This window comes from Schistocerca gregaria, chromosome 3, assembly GCF_023897955.1.
Source record: "Schistocerca gregaria isolate iqSchGreg1 chromosome 3, iqSchGreg1.2, whole genome shotgun sequence".
Classification (NCBI taxonomy): domain Eukaryota; kingdom Metazoa; phylum Arthropoda; class Insecta; order Orthoptera; family Acrididae; genus Schistocerca; species Schistocerca gregaria.
Genome location: NC_064922.1, coordinates 441552479 through 441571356, shown reverse-complemented (window position 1 = coordinate 441571356; position 18878 = coordinate 441552479). Strand labels below are relative to the sequence as shown.

General features: G+C 44.6%; 1 pseudogene; it reads left to right on the top strand.

Moving 5' to 3' along the window:
- The first annotated feature begins 6497 nt into the window (after nucleotides 1-6497).
- LOC126356864 (5S ribosomal RNA) lies at nucleotides 6498-6615 on the top strand (annotated as a pseudogene).
- Nucleotides 6616-18878: the final 12263 nt, after the last annotated feature.

Here is an 18878-nt window from a genome sequence, read left to right as displayed (position 1 = left end):
TGTTCCAGGAATCCAGAGATCGGCTTCTACTAGTTTTTCCATTCGTCTGTAAAGAATTTGTGTTGGTATTTTGCAGCTATGGCTTATTAAACTGATAGTTCGGTGATTTTCACATCTGTCAACACCTGCATTCTTTGGGATTGGAATTATTATATTCTTCTTGAAGTCTGAGGGTATTTCGCCTGTGCCATACATCTTGCTCACCGGATGGTAGAGTTTTGCCTGGGCTGGTTCTCCCAAGGCTATCAGTAGTTCTAATGGAATGTTGTCTACTCCCGGGGCCTTGTTTCATTTTATGTCTTTCAGTGCTCTGTCAAACTCTTCACGCTTAGAACTGGTTTTCCATTTGAGCTCTTGGTATTCGTGCAAGTGGTTCTCTTTTCTCCAATTATTCTGTAGGCAGTATCTATCTTACCCCTAGTGATATACGCCTCTACATCCTTACGTTTGTCCTCCAGCCATCCCTGCTTAGCCATTTTGCACTTCCTATTGATCTCATTTTTGAGACTTTTTACTGTATGCATGGCGAAAGTATAGTAGAAAATAAGCTTTTTTTCCTATTTTGTGGACGAGTATCTGCGAGAAAAAGTTTCAGATAGAATTGATATTATGTGTAAAGTTTGGTGGGAGATCCTCTGTGTCCCATTCTAAAATACTGGATGAATATACAAGTAGCCTGTGTAATTTTCACGCCTTGAGTTAGGCTGTCTCAAGGCATACATGCAGTTTGTAACTTGATTACTTGTCTTACTGTGTCAAATCCTGAACGCTGGAGGGCATGCTGAAATGTAATTTTTTATCTGAAACACTTAAATGTTTTCAAATAAAACGAATTTTATTAACATTCTGTATCTTCACTCTTCAGCTCCACATATCTGCAGCACTTTGCCGCTAGAGGGTTCTGAATTGGGCCGTGAACATGGCGGTGTGTAGCGTAACAATGTTGGTGCATGAGAAACGGCGTGTTGTAATCGAGTTACGGATCTACATCTACATCTACATCCATACTCCGCAGTCCACCTGACGGTGTGTGGCGGAGGGTACCCTGAGTACCTCTATCGGTTCTCCCTTCTATTCCAGTCTCGTATTGTTCGTGGAAAGAATGATTGTCGGTATGATTCTGTGTGGGCTCTAATCTCTCTGATTTTATCCTCATGGTCTCTTCGGTGAAGGTATGTTCTCGAAACTTTAACAAAAGCCCGTACCGAGCTACTGAGCGTCTCTCCTGCAGAGTCTTCCACTGGAGTTTATCTATCATCTCCGTAACGCTTTCGTGATTACTAAATGATCCTGTAACGAAGCGCGCTGCTCTCCGTTGGATCTTCTCTATCTCTTCTAACAACCCTATCTGGTGCGGATCCCACACTGCTGGGCAGTATTCAAGCAGTGGGCGAACAAGCGTACTGTAACCTACTTCCTTTGTTGTCGGATTGCATTTCCTTAGGATTCTTCCAATGAATCTCAGTCTGGCATCTGCTTTACCGATTATCAACTCTGTATGATCATTCCATTTTAAATCACTCCTAATGCGTACTCCCAGATAATTTATGGAATTAACTGCTTCCAGTTGCTGACCAGCTATTTTGCAGCTAAATGATAAGGGATCTATCTTTCTGTGTATTTGCAGCACATTTCACTTACACTGATTCGAAGAGTTCGTCCACACATCGCGCATCCCGTCCTTCGGCATGACATTGATGACCACACATGAGCGCTGTGGGGTTCACTGTCATCGATCACAAGCCGTATAGTCTCAACTTGACCCCATCCAGTTTTAATCTGTTTCTAAATCATAAAGAACACCTTCAAGGACTTTGCTTTGATAGTGTAAGAAGTGGTGCAAGCAGAGATGAGGCTGTAGTCCCGTCAAGAACGTCAAACATTCTACAATGACGATATCAACAAATTTGCCTCTCGATGAGAGAAATGTGCTCGTCGCCAGGGTAACTAAGTTCAGAAACTAATAAATAGCCATGAAGAATAAAATTGTATAATGTTAATAAGGTTTGTTTTATTTAAAAACCTGAACAGTTTTCACATAAAATATTTGGAGGCATTATTTCTCAGCACGCCCTCATAAGGTTACACGCCCTTAACGAGTAGATTATGACAGCATTTTAAATTTTTAAAATCGGCGGTTATTTATATAAAATATTGAAAATCAAAGTTTAGTTGCCCCTGGAAACCATTAGATAGAATGCCAGCAATTGGGATTAAGTGACTATGTTTGGCTTTACGTTTCACAGGTCTCCATACAGTTTTGCATCCTCAAAAATGGTTCAAATGGCTCTGAGCACTATGGGACTCAACTACTGTGGTCATTAGTCCCCTAGAACTTAGAACTACTTAAACCTAACTAACCTAAGGACATCACACACATCCATGCCCGAGGCAGGATTCGAACCTGCGACCGTAGCAGTCGCACGGTTCCGGACTGCGCGCCTAGAACCGCGAGACCACCGCGGCCGGCTAGTTTTGCATCCTCTTTTGATATAATGCCATATCTTTTCCCCCATATGTTTTTTGCTGAACGTTCCTCATTTGTTTTGCTTGGTTTGCTATAGCTGAGAATTTATTGTATGTTTTTACATGTCTGCAGTATTTTACAAAACTCTCGTCGAGGTAGTTCTTTCTAGCATGCTGGACAATGGCTGTTTGTGGTTCTGGAGATAACACGACTGCGTGAATTTATCGGCTTTACTGTTTGTATTGCATCTTAATAGCTAAGCTCTTATTTGTGGGAGCTGCTATAAGAGTCGATCAAATACCTGCTGTTCGAAGGTCGTACAGTTCCGAATCGGTATGCCACTTACTCGAAAATCACGATAAACATAGAGGCAAACATCCTACCGACGCACCGGGTTGAAGATAGCCGTTTGGTAATCACCACGTTCTGCTGCATGAAGAAGTCCGTAACAGCCTGTTTCACATCTTCGTCCAACAAAAATCGTCGACCATTCAAGGCCTATTTTTAACAGGGGATCTAAGGCGTGATAATCACAACTACAGGGCTTCTGCTCGGGTGTCTCCCACTTAAGTCGGTCCGTAACGTACGAAGCTTGCTTTCCAGATCGACCGGTGTCCTGTGTCGAATCGCCACCACACGGAACTTGGCACACTATTCCACAACAGAAGTTTTCGACTGACATGCTGACCCATACTTATTCTTCATTATCCGATGAACGTGTACCGATCTTTGTCCTCCGGCAGCCAAGAAAAGAACAACAGCACTTTGATCCTATTTGGACGCATTTGGTAATAACGTCGTCATGGTTCACGTTTTCGCATTTACCGCTGAAACGATGGAAAGGCACGAATGCCACATTAATCCCTTGGCTACATTTTGGTGCTTCTATACTGCTATCGAACTGGCGCCAACGCCCTTGAACAAACTGGAATCTGATAAAGAAACTAGAATTGTAATGCAGAAATAGGAATCCGAACCATATAAAGAATTTCTTAATGAGCGTAAATTATACATTAGGCTTAAGGTAGATTGTAAGAAAAGATTTTTACACTCGACTTCCTGCAAGAAACAATCATCAAGTGCCCACGGCAATGCGGCGGATGACAACTGAAAATGTATATAGGACATAAATGGATGAGATCAACAATTTTCTACGATGCGGATGCGCCGGCAAGGGCATGAGAACGATGGCGTTTTGTAACCAAGCCAACCCTTGTACCTTATTGCGGCGGGAACCTTGCCGTGATAAAGAATGTACAAGGAGGGTGGATGAGCAGCAGAAGATCAGTATAGGGTCCAGGCCTTGCGAAAATTCACTTCCGACCGATACTAGAATTGGAAGGACTTCAGGGAACGATGGTCCACAAACAACGAAACAGCTTGCAGCGTGCGAAGTAAAAACAAAAGGCCTTGCCGAAACCCCAGCTTGGCTGAGGCACGGTTTAGCAAAAAATTACGTGTAGAATCGCACTGTCGCCACCAGACTGCGATATCATATAGAACTACATAGCTGAAGCAAAAACAGGCATTCAATGCTGAACTACACGTCCAAATCAGCGATTGAAGCACTAACAAATGTAAAACTTCAAAGCAACTAGTAGTCAATAATTTCCTGTATACTGCCCAGAGAAGAAACAAGGTTCAAGTCTGAAGAAACGGAGATGCTTTGAAGTACAGCACATGAATAGTCCCAAGACTGATGTTGAAGAGAGAAGATGGGCGACAATGTTCCGAGATACACTTTTCCAAATATCCATCCTATTGTAAACTAGTTGTCTGCGAAGTGCTACACAAACATAAATACACTCAGGGATGTCTTGAGAAGAAAAATATACGGTTGTAAAACCAATACTCCATGAGACTCCGCACTAAAACGTCTACACTATTACGAGGGCCACACCAAACTGTGGAATCATCCTGTTGGAAAATTCGACGAAGAACGATGCTGCCCAGCCAAAGGTTTGCTAACTAGCATCTCACACAAGTCCTTGAGCGTCCTTTGAGTTGTCTAAGGAATTTGGCTGTCTGTTGCGACATGGAGCAGCCATTTGCTATGGTGGACACTGAAGTTGTCTGAGCATAGTTTTCTGGTACTGTTTTTTTTCTATATCGATGCTTTATATCTATTGGCAACTTACATTAGTTGAATTGGTTTTACTTCTAGCGTTTGGACCATGTCAAGTGAATGGCGTTTTGTCCGTTCTGTGAAGCATGCTCTTCTTGTGAATGTTTAGATACATGTTGTTACTGAAATTATGATGTATGTTAATGTTGCTTTTGTGTAAATTATCTCGAGAAAAGATTGAAGCAGTGCATTTTTCCTCAAATAACTGTTTCTATCAAAGCGCGGAATATTGACATTTCTTCCATACGAAGAATTCCGAAAATTGTGAAAATCATGAAATCTTTCGAAATATGATCAAACTACACAGTAGTGGAAGCCACACAGGAAGAGCATTTGTCGCCAGCTCGTCTCACCACTCGGAGCGCTGCACTTGCTAAGCGTTTTTTAATGGACTCATTCGCTCAAGCACCGTGTTGACAGAGCGCCACTGTTTTCGTTAAAGTGAAATCATGACATAAATCTCGTGTCAGCACTCCGTGTTTGGTCTGCGACTATTGTGTCTCATCACAGCATGACGTAGACATTCTCATATATTCGTCTCCTGGTAACAGCAGACTAAGTAAAACCGTCGACGTATAAGAATACCTCTTTTGGTCAATTTTGAAAAAGAGAAGCAAACGGCCCATAGCACACTGGAAATAAAGACATATATAATTTTCTTCCGAAACTGCAAATGGTTTTTTTTCTAGCAGTGTGATTGTGATACACACAGTGACCGACTAAGTGAAACTGCAGCAATATATTACCGTTTAAAGGAAAAATTTTGCAATATTGTGAAATTTGACATTTTCTCTTCATTCGTGTGTAAAGTTAGGCTTGTGAAATCGGATTACTCTTTTTCAGACGTCTTATATTAATACTTACGTGCAATTAATATGCTATATAGAAGAAATAATACTGGAGACATGTTTCTCATATGTTTTTAACAACGAATGACTTCAGGGTCAGTCAATTTTTCAAGTATTTCACCATAGGCGTCGACGGCGAAACCATTTGTGGTTCGTTCTGGACCAAAAAATCTTGGATCAGTTACCTTCAATTTAGAAGTCTTAGCCTTTATTCCCCATGTTTTGGCTTCTGGTTTGACAGTTTTTAGCAGGTTGACACCATCCATTATGTAGGTTCTTCCCTTATGTTCAAATATTTCATTACATTCACTTTCAAGATAAATACCTTTAAATCATTTGATATATCTCTATTTCTCTTCCTAATGTAATGTGTATACCGACACTCTTCTAAGGTATCTCTGTGGTAGTAATTAGCCCATCATCGGCCTGTATAAAGTAATGGCTGGTATTAGAAATGGTAGAATCTAAACAGCATCTCCTGTTCGTGGCTTTTAAAGCTACTCTTCATAACGGTATGCGTAAATGGTGTAACAGCCTAGGCTTAAGAATTGTCGATCTGTTCTTTTGTGTGGCCAGTAATAATTGCTTTAGCTCTGACTAGCACCCTTACTATTGAAGTCATAAATTTAGTGATACCTGCACAGATATTCAAATTCTGCTCTTAAGCTGTTTTCATCAGCGTGTACAGTCCCCACTGAATGCCGTCCTCCGATCAAACTAAAATCATTTGATCGTCTGCAAAAGACTCACATCTACAGTAATATCGTTAACTTTCTCTGCTTTTTTGATAAATATCATGTTGTATAAATCGTAAAAATCATCTAGATTTTGTTTTTAAACTAAACTGACCCAGGTATTAAATTTGTTGCTTACGGAAACAGTCAAGCTGCATATTGTTATGACTCTAAATTCAAATCGACGAGATCAGTTGTCGCTCCACCATTCCCAAACTAGCATCGTCTGAGGATGGTGCTCTGGAGATGAGTGCAAGTCAAGCAAACCGAAATATTAGTGCATATATTACGACATTGTATTTAATCGGACCCTACAAACCACTGGCAACGGCCTTGCCGCAGTGGATACACCGGTTACCGTCAGATCACCGAAGTTAAGAGCTGTCGGGCATGGCCGGCACTTGGATGGGTGACCATCCGGGCCGCCATGCGCTGTTGCCACTTTTCGGGGTGCACTCAGCCTCGTGCTGCCAATTGAGGAGCTACTCCACCGAATAGTGGCGGCTCCAATAAAAGAAAACCATCGTAGCGATCGGGAGAGTTGTGCGCTCACCAGACGCCCCTCCTATCCGCATCCTCAGCTGAGGATGACACGGCGGTCGAATGGTCCCGATGGCCCACTTGTGGCCTGACGACGGAGTGCTACAAACCACTCACTGACCATTTCTGTACTTCTAGCCTATTAGCTAGTACTAGTGTCTTGTGGTTTGCTGACTGGTGTAGTTATTTCGACGTGATTTCACTTCGGTGATTTACGTATCAACGACGTTGATTCGCAAGTCATCCAACGTCCACAACGTCTTATTCGACAATACTGCGACACAAGCACACATTATAAAGGTAATATTCAGGAGACATCAGGCTAATGCCTTGTAAATGCGCTCCTAGCCATGGTAATGGCCTCAGTTCAGCGAGGAAGAGAGACCACAAGTTTCTTCACGTAAACCACTCCAGAAGGAGGCAGTCATGCTTGATTACGCCCGCAGATCTAAATGATTGCATTTCTGTGGGTTTAAGAGCGGACGATAAAAGCAAAATGAACTGTATGAGACCGACGTAAGAAGCATCCGATGAGTTTGTAAAATTTTGTCAAAAGAAATGACTAAAGGCGCTAAGATGTTTCGGTCTTAAGTGAAGTCCGTAAACGGATCAAAATCATCTTTGCAGTCGCTCAGTGACCCCACTGGCACCGAAAAAGAATATAATTGACAGAAGGCCGTAATATTATATTTGCTCTTCCGAAATTGTTGCATCGTAGTACAGTTCGTTCTTTCAGTCATTATCGCAGCATATAAAATTAACTAAAAGTGCTCCACAGTTGTAAGGCAACTTGGCGGGATGATATACCCGTGAGGTTTTACAGAAATTAAGTGAAAGAACTTGCTGCTCTTCTAGTAGTAGTTTATCGTAGGTCACTGGAGCAACGAAGGATGCCTAGCGATTGGAAAAAGCGCAGGTCATTTACGTTTAACATAAGGTTCTTAGATCAGATGTGCATAGTTACCTGCTATGCTGGTTACGTCACAATGTTGAAAAATTATAAATTATATTTTATGCTCAAGCATTATGACCTTTCTGCAGAACGAAAATGTACTCTATAAATATCTGCGTAGATTCCGCAAATAGTGATCTTCCGGAACATTGCTCGCTCCGTTCGTCCACGAGATATACTAGGTGTTTCAGCACACATGTTACAAAGTTTCAAGAGAGATAGTGTACAATTAGACGACACAAAACACGCAAAAAAAGGATACGAACAGGGCAGAAAAGATGGCTAGTGCAGCTAAAATTCCTGGACGGCTCTGGTTGGAGTACGCGGCATATGACGCTACGTGAACCGCAACGTCAGATAACGCAGTATGTGCGCGAACGTTGCAGCTCCGCTCACTGTGCAGCTTCATTTCGCCCGCCGACGGAGTGAAAGTAGGACGTCACGTTACACGAACCCGGAGCTCGCTGATATGCATCTGGCATACGGGGTCGCTGTTCTCAGTGGGCGAAGCGCACAGCGATTGTACGTCCAATGTTACTCCACGAGGCAAACTCCCTGCCACACCTTCCTCGCACGCTTGTACAGGAGGTTGTCCGAAAGGGAATCCTTCAGGGGGGGGGGGGGGGGGGGAATGGGACGCAACAGTGTGGGGGAACTGTTACAACGCTAGCCAACGAGGTGTCTATGCTGGGGCTGGTACAGGGCAATACCGGTGACACTGCGTGGACCATCACTAGTCACGTCGAGATTTCTCATAGGAACGTCTGGCGGATTCTGCAAGACAAATCCATGGGCAAGAACCCATGCAGCCCACAGACGATTTGCAGTTACTGTATGGACCGGTATCATTAGGGATCACCTCGTCAGGCCACACCTGTTGGTTCAAATGGTTCAAATGGCTCTGAGCACTATGAGACTTAACAGCTGAGTTCATCAGTACCCTAGAACTTAGAACTACTTAAACCTACCTTGTCAGGCCACACCTGTTGGTTCAAATGGTTCAAATGGCTCTGAGCACTATGAGACTTAACAGCTGAGGTCATCAGTACCCTAGAACTTAGAACTACTTAAACCTACCTAACCTAAGGACATCACACACATCCATGCCCGAGGCAGGATTCGAACTTGCGACCGTAGCGGTCGCGCGGTTCCAGACTGTAGCGCCTAGAACCGCTCGGCACCCCGGCCGGCCACACTTGTTGCCCAACTTTTCTTCAACAAGTATTGCCGCAGATTGTTTTAGCATGGCGGAGCCCCCCTCACATTACAGCCTTGATGTACATCCCCACCTGAATTCAACATATTGTCAAGATTGATCGTCCAGGGTGGTACTGTGTGTAGACCAGTAAGATCGACAAACCCCACTTGCTTTCATTACTTTCTCTGGGGATACGTCAATACAATGTTGTGCCAAATCCCCGTTAACGGTGCTGAGGAACTTGTTGTACACATCGTGGCAACTGCTGAGGAAGTCTGGGATACGCCCCATATTTTCCAGAGCATCAGATATTCCACACCCCAGAGACGTGAGGTCTGTATCACGGTCTGGCATCGTAATTTCGAATCCCTTGTTTGGTGACTATGGTCGCCTGTAGTTGTTCTTGTCTTGGTTTCTGGTGTACTAAGCACATTAAACACATTTTCTCACCCTGTTCGTGTCCTTCCTTTCCTGTAATTTGTGTCGTCCCTACCGCACAAGGAAAGCGTTTCAGATCACGTATTGATTTAATAGTTTCCATCGTATAGGTGTACTATATCTCTCCTGAAAGTTTGTAAACGCTGTGCTGAAACACTCTGTATAAAGAAGGATAAACAAGGGCGCCCAGATTAATGCCTCCTTCATTGACTTCTTGAAGGCGTTCCATATCACTGAAAAGCCAAAACACCCGCCTCTACATTGGATGCCACCTACTGGCTTTGTGAGCACGTGGTGCGGTAGCAAAATTATTTAAGCGAAGCAGACACGGACGAGGGATCTCCCTGGCAAAGGTATGGGTTGTAAATTGGGAAATCCCTTGAGATAAGCGACTTTGACAAAGGGCTGTATTTATTATTACGCAGAGCCTGTCAAAGAGTGCCTCGAAAACGGCGACGCTGATCAAATCTTCATGTGCTACTCTCGTGATCATGTACGGAAAGAAGTAGAAGGACAGTGAAATTACCACTAGGCGCTGAATAGTTGAAGATCAACGACTCTTCACAGAACGTGGGTTTCGGAGGCTTGTCTGTCTGTGAAGTAGGGTAGATGGTGACTTGTGCCATCTCTGCCGAAAGAGTACAGTGCTGGTGTATGCACAACTGCTTCAGAGCACTCATGGTGTGTGACAATGTTTCGACACATCGAAATTAAACACGTAATCAGTTTGTATTTGCCATACACTTCTTTATTACAAACATATTTCGCTTACCATATTCACAGTGGCAAAAGTGTCTCACCAAATTTCATTAATTAAAACAATGTTCATAAGAGCATCATTAATCAAATATGACTGCCGTTACTAAGCATCACAAGCTTCATAACTTACATTGAAACTCTTTTTCATATAATTCACATCAAAACTCTAAAATACTTCCACAACTAAGGGGATGCATTAAGTCCAACAAATACAGATATTTCAAAAATTGCTTAGCTAACTTTAATTAATTAAAACCAAATTCATAAAACCATAATTAATCAAATCTCAAACATGTGTCAACTAACATAGAAACTGATTTTCATGTAACTCAGGACCCGGCTAAGAACATTAATCCACTTAGTCTAATAAGCTCAGGTCTTTCCAAAACTGGTCTTAAAATTTCCGACAAATTAACAGGATTATAATACATTCAGTATAATAATAACATACGAAATCGTCTTAACATGGGACCGCCTCAACTTTACAATAAATTTGTAATGGAAGTGAGCAAACCGAAAGGTTCTAATAAATACAGGAGATGCACGGACCAGATGGTGAAATAAAAATATACTCTATAAGTAAGCTTGCGGAAAACCACAACGCGTCACCGGCAAGATGGAATTGCCGAACTTTAACCAGGTAACCAGAGACACCGATCCAGGTCCGTAATTTTCACTATTCCACCGTGATACCTCAGTAGGAGCTAGCTCGCGTCGACCACCGCCAATTATCTGAAACATAAACACATCAACGGCAGGCAACATTCTGACGCAAGAGATAAACAAGGATATTAACCCAACCAGTTATCAATGAACCTTTAATTCTACGCATCACAAATGAACCTTAAGCAGACTTAACATACGTGACAGTGGCTCTTAACATTTGATTAGACAACCCCTAAAATAACAAATAAAATTATAAAATAGAAAAGGAATTAGGGGAAAGAATTCGGCCTGCTTCTGAATGCCAGGCACAAACTTACGCACTACTCGGTACGCATTAAACACGGCTTCATGCCTATTGGTTGTGCGTCACCAGCACTCCCTTAAATGCCGTCAACACATCAGCCAGCAAGATCAAAGGTAACTGAAACAGCCAAGATGGTTTCCAGTGCACAGTGGTATTCAATTATCATAAACAGAACCCAGCAATGAACACTTTGACGGCTCCAGTTCATTGAGTTTGAATCACATGCGAGAGATACGAAGAAAATCTGTCCTTCACGTATCCAAGAAACCCCAATCACCGTCGGCAGCGGATCTGCATTACAACGGCTAAACACGCCGCAGCAGCGGCCCACGCTCCTTTCCTTCGTGGAACCGACTCGGGCACTCGCCACGCTGCATACAGGCGCAACGCCACACGTGACTGTCGCTGACACAGCTGATACCCGAACTCTGAAGCTCTGCTGCAGACCACCCCTATATTTTCACATGTTGACCCAACGACATCGTCAGTTACGGTTGCAATGAGCATGCGACCATCGGAATTCGACCGATCAGTGGAAGTCTGTCGGCTCTTGAGTGATCACATTTCTGCTACTCTAAGTCGTTGGTCGTCTCCACAAACGCCGTCCTCAAGGTGAAAGCCCGCTAGAAACGTGCAGCGCGCCAAGGACGCAGGCTGGTGGGAGCAGTATTACGCTGTGGGAGACATTCTCCTGCGCTTACATGGGACCTGTAGATTTAATCGAAAACACGCTGACAGCTGCGAACCACCTGCATCCCTTCATGCTTAATATCTTCCCCGATGGCGATGACATCTTTCAGCAGTATAATTGTCCGTGTCTCAGAGCCACAACGGTACTACTGTGATTTGAGGAAAATTATATCGAAGTCACGGCGACCAAATTCGCCTGATGTAAATCCGTTTGAACCCATCTGAGTCGCTATCGGGGTTCATCACAGCTGACGGCCGCGGTGGCCGAGCGGTTCTAGGCGCTTCAGTCCGGAACCGCGCGACTGCTACGGTCACAGGTTCGAATCCTGCCTCGGGCATGGATGTGTGTGATGTCTTTAGGTTAGTTACGTTTAAGTAGTTCTAAGTTCTCGGGGAATGATGACCTCCGATGTTAAGTCCCATAGTGCTTAGAGCCATTTGAACCATTTTTATCATCACATCTTAAGCAGATCAGCGGCCCGTTATTTACACGACTCGCGCGTAGTCATATCTCCACAAATCTCCCAACAATCTGTCGGATCCCAGACACGGAGAATCAGTGATGATTTATTTCGTTCCAAAGAAGGACAGACAAGCTATTAAGGAAGTGGCTATAATGTTTTGGCTCATCAGTGAAGTTCCGCACTGTGAGAAAAAATGGCTTACACATTATGGTGCAACATTTGGGAACGGATAAAATTTACTTGCTCAACACTTCGTTCTTAACGGTATAAAATCCGCAAATGTGACTACAATTGTAGGAAGTGTTATGGGTTTGTTGCTGTTTACAATTTATATTAACGGTCTAGTGCAGGGCCGCCCACGTATTGCGTGGACCAAGGCGTGGCCTGTCACACGGCTTTGCTCGATCCTTCTCAGAAGTACACGGAACAGCGCTACATTTCATTTAGCATTCCGGTGCAGCATTTCTCGGTCGGCGCAACTCTCTGCGCGCTGTTTACCCTTTACTATTTGTTCGTTGTATGAAGGACATTCACGGCTCCATGGCTGTTTGCGAAAAAAGACAGGCTGGCGACCTACACTCACAAACCTTTGAAATGAATGGGAATGACAGAAGAGAGAGATGACAATCCTTAATTGGCATAAGCGACATGTACTTCTTATTTGCTACGAAACATTACAGTACCACGCAGAGAGACTTTAAACGCAAATAAGGAGCAAAAAATTACGACGATCAACAGACGAGATTCATTGTTCTGTACATCAAGGCGCGCTTTGTGCTAAATTTACAGGCATGGAGCACTTGAAGAACTAGGTGATACGAATAGTAGAATTCCTGGAGTCGCACCAATCAGTCCATTATCAGTTGCAACTATTTTCAATGGAAATTAGTGAAGAGTACGGAGACTTTACATATTACTGCAAAGTACGTTGGAGACAGAGTGCGGTAATGAAAATTAGAACGCCCGAAATGGATTCCAGACTTGGCGTTTTAAATGGACTTGATTGCACACTGCCCACAGTAAAACACTTTCTGATTTGATGGGGAAGCAGAATTTAAAAAGAAAATCGCCCTACAGAAGAGACGCATTCTAATAAAGGTAGTCCAGTTTCCTAAGCTCGCAGGCGCTAAAAATAGCGCAAGGTTTCATGAATTCGTTGTGGGCTTGCAAGAATTACAGAGCATAGTTTTATAAAGCTTCTGAGGCTGTTTTAGAGACCGTTTGCCGTTAAGAGCGCCACTTTGCATGTGCAGATGTAACTGATTGACCTGCAAGGTAATTACAGTTTCAATGGCATATCTTTTTACGCTAAAACTGTCCATGACGACTACATCGCTTTCATCAGCTAGATTTTTCAAGTCTCCATAATGAGGTTGTAGGAGTGCTGCAGCGTTTCGTTCGACATATTTGTGTGAAAGTCCTTTTTTAAGATTACTAAACTAAATAAGTCACGATTACACGGCAACTTGAGTGCGAAACTCTGTGAAATTGTCTACGTCTGTCTGTATGCCGACAGTTTGTAGCAGATAAAAATTATATTCTCTCTTCAGTGCGTCAAAAATAATTAATTAATACTGAAAAATTGTTTTGTTTGTGATCAATGTTGTTGAGGAATACGAAACAAAGTCGCATGCTGTGCGACTGCGCTGACGTTTAAATGCGGAGGGATCGCTGTTTTCCCCTCTTCCCCTCTTCGCGCTCAGACAGCATGGCGTGGCGGTGGGGGAAAGTGAAGCTGATTGCTTTGGCACTCGGGCACCGGCATTACACATGAGCCGAAGGCTCGACTAACCGCTGGTCTAGTGGATAACGCTGGAGGCTTGAAACGTCCCCTCTGAAAAATTATTACAAGACTGTGCTTAAACTGACACACAATATTTTTAGCGCAACGCAATCTGACTTCCAAAAATCCCTACAAAAGAATGGTCCTGATTAACATTAACCTACACGTTTCACAATTCACTTACCTCACAAAAATCTTCGTTACTCAAGCTACTGCAATACAGCGAGCGCCACTACTGCCAGCTAAATAAAAGATTCAAACTACTGAAGGCACTAACTACTGATAGGCATAGTTAGCAAATGAAAAATTTTAATACAGAACAAACAATGTGTTTACCTTAATAGTCATAATATATATATAGCAGTTCATGACATCCAGTCTTACAAATTTCATAACTCCGCCATCTCTCTCCCCACGTCCACCACTGCTAGCGGCTCACCTCCAACTGCGCAACGCTACGCGCTGTTAGCATCCAGCTGCCGCTGCCCAACACAACAATGGCAGACAACAATGCAAACCAGCCTCAGACTGCACACGGCACAGCCAGTGATCTTCAGACAGAGTGCTACTTGCTTTTACCAATAAAAAAACCTAAACAGCCTACTTACAGGCTCCATGACACTACTGCCAGACCATTCTGTTGTCAACAGCAAGGTTGCAATACCAAAGGACTAGCGACATTCAGAAAGAACTGCACAGCAGACGACTGGTGCTAGGTGTGCCAGTTGACACTGCACGTAAATTAGCACTGCTGCACGTGCTGCACTCGGTCACCTGAAGAGTTCTACTATGAATGCACTATCGATCAGTAACTGGTGTTGTGATGCTCACATGCATTATCCTAGGCGCTCAGTATTCGATAGTACCTACCCCGTGTACGTCTCTGCCGCGTTGCTGGGACTCTGGAGGACGACTGCTCGCGAGACGGTGCGTGAGTGGCGGCAGACTGTAATAAAGGGGCGTGCTCAGCAAGCAGTGGTAAATAACAAGCTGGCAGTGGTGCGAAGCGCTGATGATCCGGTTGTGCGTAGGATGTGCAAGTACGCTGTTGGGTCGAACACAGCTGGAGGGCAGCGGCCTGGCTTGTGGAGTGTTACTGGCGCCAACACGCCGGCTGATGTTTTAACTCTCAGATATTCTATCGTTGGAGCAAGCGATTTTGCTCTAGGAGCAGTTGCGTACCCATATTGTAAAATATTCCGGAGGTAAAATAGTCCCCCATTCGGATTTCCAAGCGGGGACTACTCAAGAGGATGTCGTTATCAGGAGAAAGAAAACTGGCGTTCTACGGATCGGAGCGTGGAATGTCAGATCCCTTAATCGGGCAGGTAGGTTAGAAAATTTAAAAAGGGAAATGGATAGGTTAAAGTTAGATGTAGTGGGAATTAGCGAAGTTTGGTGGCAGGAGGATCAAGACATTTGGTCAGGTGACTACAGGATTATAAACACAAATCAAATAGCGGTAATGCAGGAGTAGGTTTAATAATGAATAGGAAAATAAGAATGCGGGTAAGCTACTACAAACAGCATAGTGAATGCATCAGTGTGGCCAAGATAGATACGAAGCCCACACCTACTACAGTAGTACAAGTTAATATGACAGCTAGCTCTGCAGATGGCGGAGAAATACACTCCTGGAAATTGAAATAAGAACACCGTGAATTCATTGTCCCAGGAAGGGGAAACTTTATTGACACATTCCTGGGGTCAGATACATCACATGATCACACTGACAGAACCACAGGCATATAGACACAGGCAACAGAGCATGCACAATGTCGGCACTAGTACAGTGTATATCCACCTTTCGCAGCAATGCAGGCTGCTATTCTCCCATGGAGACGATCGTAGAGATGCTGGATGTAGTCCTGTGGAACGGCTTGCCATGCCATTTCCACCTGGCGCCTCAGTTGGACCAGCGTTCGTGCTGGACGTGCAGACCGAGTGAGACGACGCTTCATCCAGTCCCAAACATGCTCATTGGGGGACAGATCCGAACATCTTGCTGGCCAGGGTAGTTGACTTACACCTTCTAGAGCACGTTGGGTGGCACGGGATACATGCGGACGTGCATTGTCCTGTTGGAACAGCAAGTTCCCTTGCCGGTCTAGGAATGGTAGAACGATGGGTTCGATTACGGTTTGGATGTACCGTGCACTATTCAGTGTCCCCTCGACGATCACCAGAGGTGTACGGCCAGTGTAGGAGATCGCTCCCCACACCATGATGCCGGGTGTTGGCCCTGTGTGCTTCGGTCGTATGCAGTCCTGATTGTGGCGCTCACCTGCACGGCGCCAAACACGCATGCGACCATCATTGGCACCAAGGCAGAAGCGACTCTCATCGCTGAAGACGACACGTCTCCATTCGTCCCTCCATTCACGCCTGTCGCGACACCACTGGAGGCGGGCTGCACGATGTTGGGGCGTGAGCGGAAGACGGCCTAACGGTGTGCGGGACCGTAGCCCAGCTTCATGGAGACGGTTTGCGAACGGTCCTCGCCGATACCCCAGGAGCAACAGTGTCCCTTATTTGCTGGGAAGTGGCGGTGCGGTCCCCTACGGCACTGCGTAGGATCCTACGGTTTAGGCGTGCATCCGTGCGTCGCTGCGGTCCGGTCCCAGGTCGACGGGCACGTGCACCTTTACGCCAACCACTGGCGACAACATCGATGTACTGTGGAGACCTAACGCCCCACGTGTTGAGCAATTCGGCGGTACGTCCACCCGGCCTCCCGCATGCCCACTTTACGCCCTCGCTCAAAGTCCGTCAACTGCACATACGGTTCACGTCCACGCTGTCGCGGCATGCTACCAGTGTTAAAGACTGCGATGGAGCTCCGTATGCCACGGCAAACTGGCTGACACTGACGGCGGCGGTGCACAAATGCTGCGCAGCTAGCGCCATTCGACGACCAACACCGCGGTTTCTGGTGTGTCCGCTGTGCCGTGCGTGTGATCATTGCTTGTACAGCCCTCTCGCAGTGTCCGGAGCAAGTATGGTGGGCCTGACACACCGGTGTCAATGTGTTCTTTTTTCCATTTCCAGGAGTGTAGAAGAAATGTATGATGAAATAAAAGAAATTATTCAGATAGTGAAGGGAGATGGAAATACTGACAAGGCTATAAGATGAGGCTATAAGATGAAAATCAACAAGAGCAAAACGAGGATAATGGGATATAGTAAAATTAAGTCGGTTGATGCTGAGGGAATTAGATTAGGAAATGAGGCACTTAAAGTAGTAAAGGAGTTTTGCTATTTGGGGACCAAAATAACTGATGATGGTCGAAGTAGAGAGGATATAAAATGGAAACTGGCAATAGCAAGGAAAGCGTTTCTGAAGAAGAGAAATTTGTTAACATCGAGTACAGATTTAAGTGTCAGGAAGTCATTTCTGAAACTGTTTGTATGGAGTGTAGCCTTGTATGGAAGTGAAACATGGACGATAAATAATTTGGACAGGAAGAGAATAGAAGCTTACTTTCTACAGAAGAATGCTGACGATGAGACGGGTAGATCACATAACTAATGAGGAAGTATTGAATAGGATTGGGGAGAAGAGAAATTTGTGGCACAAGTGACCAGTAGAAGGGATCGATTGGTAGGACATGTTCTGAGGCATCAAGGGATCACCAATTTAGTATTTGAAGGCAGCGTGGAGGGTAAAAATCGTAGAGGGAGACCATAGATGAATACACCAAGCAGATTCAGAAGGATGTAGGTTGCAGTAGGTAGTAGGAGATGAAGAACCTTGCACAGGATAGAGTACCATGGAGAGCTGCATCAAATCAGTCTCAGGACTGAAGACCACAACAACAACATAACTTTTAACTTGCATCATTTGAAAAATGGGAATTTCCTGAGTCCTTGCATGGCACTAAAGGCCTTTACATAGGTTTTGCCCCGCCTCTATCATGTGTGGCGTCTTTAAGTACTATTGTGAGTAATAGCCTTTTTGAGGTACATGATTCCAGATGTTCATTGGCTGCTCTTCCCTTGCAACGTTCTCCCTTAAACTGGTTGAGATGGACCTGAACTCACCATCATCTTTTCCATCATTTCCATCATTTCCGTGGGGTCTCTGTCTCACTGCGATGCGGGGTCGGCCATGTTACTATAGACTTGGCAGTTTTAGTTGCAGAGGGTGGCCGACTACAACACCATTTTCGAACTCACTTAAATCTTGATAACCTGCCATCGTAGCAGCAGTAACCCATCTAACGACTGCGCCAGACACTTGTTGTCTTATATAGGCGTTGCCGACCGCAGCGCCCTATTCTGCCTGTTTACGTATCTCGGTATATGAATACGCATGCCTACACTAGTTTCTTTGGTACTTCAGTGTAAATGGTCTCCCATCATATGCTCAAGAAGGAATATTCCTGAATGAGATTTCCACTCTGCAGCGGAGTGTGCGCTGATATGACACTTTCTGTCAGATTAAAACTGTGTGCCGGACCGAGACTCGAACTCGGGACCTTGGAAGGTAGGAGACGAGGTACTGGCAGAAGTCAAGATGTGAGGACGGGGCGTGAGTTGTTCTTGGGGAGATCAGTTGGTAGAGCACTTGCCCGCAAAAGGCAAGGTCCCTAGTTCGAGTCTCGGTCCGGCATACATTTTTAATCTGCCAGAAAGTTTCAGGAATATTCCTCTTTGCTATCGGTGAGTTTATTACAATCAAATTTTAGAACATTGGCGCTTGAAAATGAATAAAATGGTTCAAATGGCTCTGAGCACTATGGGACTTAACTGCTGAGGTCATCAGTCCCTATAACTTAGAACTACTTAAACCTAACTAACCTAAGGACATCAAACACATCCATGCCCGAGGCAGGATTCGAATCTGCGACCGTAGCGGTCGCGCGGTTCCAGACTGTAGCGCCTAGAACCGCTCGGCCACTCAGGCCGGG